Genomic DNA, 5753 nt, shown 5'->3' with positions numbered 1-5753 from the left:
AGTTGGGCAATGTTCAACTCTAATGACATACGATAATCGAACTGTACACAGGCCCGACAGCCATTACAACTCCAACCTTATTGTTATAACACTGACGCTGACTTCATTGTAGACCAGGCCTATAGCATGATCTTATTCAGTGTTTTGTAACATAAGAAGCATTACTTGTTAATTTGAAGCCAAGTTGTTCATGTTTCTCTAATTCTAACACTGCGCTGCTTATAACCCCAAGAAAATGTCTAACAAAAGAAGGCATGCCACTGAAAGTTCTAATCCAAAAAAGAAGATGAGGAAGGCTCTAGACATGGGTATAAAGAGGAAGATCACTAAGGCCTAAGATAATGGAAAGAAACTCAGCAAAACAGCATGTAAGGACTGTCTGGTTCGACAATTTCGATGATCATGAAGAATAAGAATAAAATTTTGGAGGCAATTAAATGAGTGATTGTCATAAAATTGACAATTTTAATAGAGAAGAGGCAAGGGCCAGTCCACAAGATGGAGAAGCTATTGATGATTTGGATAGAAGACCAAATTCAGAAGAGAATTCTTATGAGTTTATTGATGATTCAAATGAAAGCATGTACCCTTTTTGAAAACCTGAAAGAACAGCAAGAAGACTACCTCAAGTACAGGCATACCACATTTTAGTGCACTTCACAGATACCGATTTTTTTAGAAATTGAAGGTTTGTGACAACCCTATCTCAAGCAAGTCTGTTGGCGCCAGTTTTCCTACAGCATGTGCTCACTTTGTGTCTCTATGTCACGCTTTGGTAACTCTTACAATATTTCAAACTTTTTCATTATTATTATATCTGTTATGATGATCTGCAATCAATGATGTTTGATGTTACTATTGTAATTCTTTTAGAGCACCAGGAACTGCACCCATATAAGACAGCAAACTTAATCAATAAATGTTGTGTGTGTTCTAAGTGCTCCACCAACAGGCTGTTCTCCCATCTATCTCCCTCACCTCAGCCTCCCTATTCCCTGAGACATGAAATGCTGAAATTAGGTCACATAATAACCCTACAGTGGCCTCTTAAGTGTTCAAGTGAAAGGAAGAGTCGCACGTCTCTCACTTTAAATCAAAAGGTAGAAATGATTAAACTTAGTGAGGAAGGCATGTCGAAAGCTGAGATAGGCCAAAAGCTAGGCCTCTTGCACCAAACAGTTGGTCACGTTGTGAATGCAAAGGAAAAGTTCTTGAAGGAAATTAAAAGTGCTACTCCAGTGAACACACGAATGATACAAAAGCGAAACAGCCTTATTGCTGATATGAAGAAAGTTTTAGTAGTCTGGATAAAAGATCAAAGTAGCCACAACATTCCCTTAAGAACCCAAAGCCTAATCCAGAACAAGGCTGTAACTCTCTTCAATTCTTTGAAGGCTGAAAGAGATGAGGAAGCTGCAAAAGAAAAGTTTGAAGCTAGCAGAGGTTGGTTTATGGGGTGTAAGAAAAGAAGCCATCTCCATAACATAAAAGTGCAAGGTGAAGCAGCAAGTGCAGATGTAGAAGCTGCAGCAAGTTATCCAGAGGATCTAGCTAAGATAATTGATGAAGGTGGGTACACGAAACAACAGATTTTCAAGTAGACTAAATAGCCTTAATTGGAATATACTATCTAGGACTTTCATAGCTAGAGGGAAGAAGTCAATGCCTGACTTAAAAGCTTCAAAGGACAGGCTGATTCTTTTGTTAGGGGTTAATGCAGCTGGTGACTTTAAGTTGAAGGAGATACTAATTAACCATTCCAAAAATCCTAGGGCTCTTAAAAATTATGCTAAATCTGCTCTGCCTGTGCTCTATAAGTGGAACAATAAAGCGTGGATGACAGCACATCTGTTTACAGCATGGTTTACTGAATATTTTAAGTCCACTGTTGAGACCTACTGCACAGAAACAAAGATTCTTTAAAAATATTACTGCTCATTGACAATGCACCTGGTCACCCAAGAGCTCTGATGGAGATGTACAAGAAGATTAATGTTATTTTCATGCCTGCTAACACAACATCCATTCTGTAGCCCATGGATCAAGGAGTAATTTCAACTTTCAAGACTTATTATTTAAGAAATACATTTTGAAAGGCTGTAGCTTCCATAGATAGTGATTCCTCTGATGGATTTGGGGAAAGTAAATTGCAAACCTTCCCAGAAATGATGCACCATTCTAGATGCCATTAAGAACATTTGTGATTCATGGGAGGACTCAAAATATTAGTATTAACAAGGATTTGGAAGAAGTCAGCCTTCGTGGATGACTTTGAGAGATTCAAGACTTCAGTGGAGGAAGTAACTGCAGATATGGTAGAAATAGCAAGAGAACTAGAATTAGAAGTGGAGCCTGAAAATGTGACTGAATTGCTGCAATCTCATGATGAAACTTGAATGGATGATGAATTGCTTCTTATGGATGAGCAAAGAAAGTGTTTTTTTGAGATGGAATCCATTCCTGGTGAAGATGCTGTGAACATTGTTGAAATGACAACCAAAGATTTAGAGTATTACATAAGCTTAGTTGATAAAGCAGCAGCAGTGTTTGAAAGGATTGACTCTAATTTTGAAAGAAGTTCTACTGTGGGTAAAATGCTGTCAAACAGCATCTTATGGTATAGAGAAATCTTTCATGAAAGGAAGAGTCAGTCGATGAGGTAAACTTCATTGTAGACTTATTTTAAGAAACTTCCACAGCCACCCCAACTTTCAGCAACCACCATCCTGATCAGTCAACTGCCATCAACATTGAGGGAAGACTCTCCACCAACAAAAAGATTACAACTCACAGAAGGCTCAGAGGATGGTTAGCATTTTTTAGCAATAAAATATTTTTTTCATTAAGGTATGTACATTGTCGTTTTTGGACATAATGCTATTGCACATTAATAGATTACAGTATAGTGTAAACATAACTTTTATATGCACTGGGAAACCAGAAAAATTCATGTGACTTGCTTTATCGCAATATTTGCTTTATTGTGGTGGTCTGGAACCAAACCTGCGGTATCTCCGAAGTATGCCTGTACTTTAATGAGCTGGACGAGTTAACACAAAATTAAGAATATCTACCAGAGCAGATTTTCAACGTGGATGAAACAGGCTTGTTTTGGAAAAGTATGCCAGAACAAACAAATATTCACAAAGAGGCGAAGTCGATGCCTGATTTCAAGGCATTTAAAGACAGAATCACACTGCTGTTTGGAGGAAACTCTGCTGGATTTAAATTAAAACCTTTTCCTGTTTGCCATTCTGAAAACCCCCAACCATTCAAAAACACTGACAAAAATAAGCTGCCAGTCTACTGCAGGAGTAACTCCAAGGCCTGGATGATGATTGTGTTATCCAAAGACTGGTTTTTAAATTGTTTCATCCCGGAAGTGCCGGCCTACTGCTTTGAAAAGAGTATTCCTTTCAAGGGTCTGCTGCTGTTTGATAATGCCCCAGGATATCCTCCTCATGTAGATGATCTAAATCAAAATGTGAAAGGAGTGTATCTACCTCCCAGTACAACAGCTATGATTCAGCCTATGGATGAAGGTGCATTCGCTACCTTCAGAGTATATTAACTATGGACTGTATTTGCTTAGGCAATAGCTACAACAAATGGAGGTTTGGTAATATTATGTGATTTCTAGAAGAATTATATTATTCTTTGGTGTATCCGGAACATTGAAGCTTCCTGGGAGAAAGTTAAGGGAAAATGCATGCAGGAGATATGGAAAAAAAAATTGGTGAGTTATGTGAACATGCTCCACGCATTTGATCAGGATAATATGATGGAAGAGATTGGCAGGAAAATCATCTGTTTGGCAAGAGCACTGAATTTAGAACTTGATATGACCAATGTGGAACATCTCATAGGTCAGGAAGAAGGGGAATTGAGAGATCAGGACTTAATGAATTTTGAAAAGGAAAGAAATGCTAAAGAAGAAAGAAAGAATGAGGAAGAGGAAGGTGAGAAGTTTTCAAAAAATTTTACAGTGAAAGAATTAGCTGGAATTTTTTCTAAACTAGTTCAGGGGATTCAGTTGCTTGAAAACATGGACCCAAACACTGATGCTTTGCTAAAGTCGATAGGCAAATTCAGGAAGCAGTGAGATATTACCACAAAATATATGAAGAAACAAAGGAAAGGATTATGCAGACAATGCTCACTTATTTTCTGACTCAAAATGCTATCCCCATTCCCAGATGATCCAGAACCTTCCACAAGTGGAGTTATTACCACAGCTAACTGACAAAATGCTAGAGTCGTCCAGCTCTTCATCATCAGAGTAAATTTTTATGATTTCTCTATTTTTTATGTATATATGTATGTATTAAAATATACCTGTAAGTTTATGTGTAATGTTTCCAACCCCCAAAGAGAGCACTTAACCACTGCACCACCAGGGCTCTTCCATCATCTCCTGATCATTTTCAGATATCAGCATTTTCATTTGGTTACATTTAACAAATAGTTACAAAGCCCATCCTGCTTGCCTACTTGAGTTGACCTTGCTAAATGCTCTTAAACATTACCCTCCACTTCTCCTTTCACAGCACACATCTTGCTAAGCAGTATTGTTAACTCTTTGTTAATGTCTGTGTTTCCTTAATACTAGTTTATATTTGTTATGTGTATAGAAATGGTCCTGTTTCTGTGGACCATGTGGACTCCCAGAGGGAAGTGATGTTTGGAAATGGTCCTTTAAAGCTATGTGGAAGGGAGAGGATTTGTCTTTTATTGCTCCCTATGACTTCTATAACCTTGGACACTGTGTCAGTCAGGTTTTCAGTAGAACCCTCAAATTGAGTAATTGGAGGAGAGGTTAATAAATATACTATTTTATAAAGGTGTGAGCAGGAAACTCAATAAGAAAACCATAAAAGGTAGTGGAGTATCCCAGGGCTAGAAGCAGTCCGCTAATTACTCAGCCTAGCCCAAAGGGTGTGCAGAGGGAGTAGTTAGCAAAACCCAGAGTAAAAGAGCTGTCAGGGGAAGCAGCAGACAGAAGAGACCCTCCAGGAAGGGAGTCAGGACCATATCCTTCCCATCTTTGTTCTTCTACCAGTGCTCCTCGTTGTCTGGTCCTAACTAGAACACAAAGGATCCCATGGAACAAGTGTTAGAGGGATGGGAAGTATATATGGAGGTGGAGGGGGTACATAAATATGTCTAGCACAGACACTCTGAAACTCTGAAAGAGAGGGAAGAAACAAGACAAATGGTGACTGACACCAGTGCTAAACTTCAGAACCAACAGATTTAACTGTTGACTATTCTTCTCTAAGATACTGTTCCAGTGTTTCAGCAAGAAGAGAGGGTGGTAAGGACATTGCTGTTCTTGAACCAGAGGTAAACTTTAAGGTTTTGCATTGTATTTAGCCCTCTTGGCAAACCATCCTGGGGGGAAAAAAACTAGCCTCTTAAAAAAATATAGATTCACAACTGAGGCAGGCAATTTAAGCATCCCTCCTGTTTTACCCAAGAGGAAACCTTCAAGAAATATAATTTGAAAACAAAAATCTGAGCCCTACTGAGATCTCACAGCACATATGCCCAGGGAGAGGCAGTTATTACACATGCCTCAGGTTAACATCCTCCCCTGCAGCTCTGGGAACTGCTGTATCTGTCAGAGTGGTTGCAGCAGGAATGTTTGAAGGATGGTGCAGCAGCAGCACCATCTCAAATTTCTTAAAAATGGGAACGTACTGAGCACAGCAGCATGTTCAGCCTCTTCAACCACATCCATACAGGTGCCCAAA

At 39.0% G+C, this 5753-nt stretch overlaps 1 pseudogene; it reads left to right on the top strand.

Moving 5' to 3' along the window:
* The first annotated feature begins 1055 nt into the window (after window positions 1-1055).
* On the top strand, window positions 1056-2813 carry LOC101342281 (tigger transposable element-derived protein 1-like; annotated as a pseudogene).
* Window positions 2814-5753: the final 2940 nt, after the last annotated feature.

The sequence above is a fragment of the Trichechus manatus genome, unplaced genomic scaffold (assembly GCF_000243295.1).
Source record: "Trichechus manatus latirostris isolate Lorelei unplaced genomic scaffold, TriManLat1.0 scaffold00167, whole genome shotgun sequence".
In the NCBI taxonomy this organism is placed as follows: Eukaryota; Metazoa; Chordata; class Mammalia; order Sirenia; family Trichechidae; genus Trichechus; species Trichechus manatus.
The sequence above is the reverse complement of the archived record's forward strand: the minus strand, read 5'-3'. Positions and strand labels throughout refer to the sequence as shown.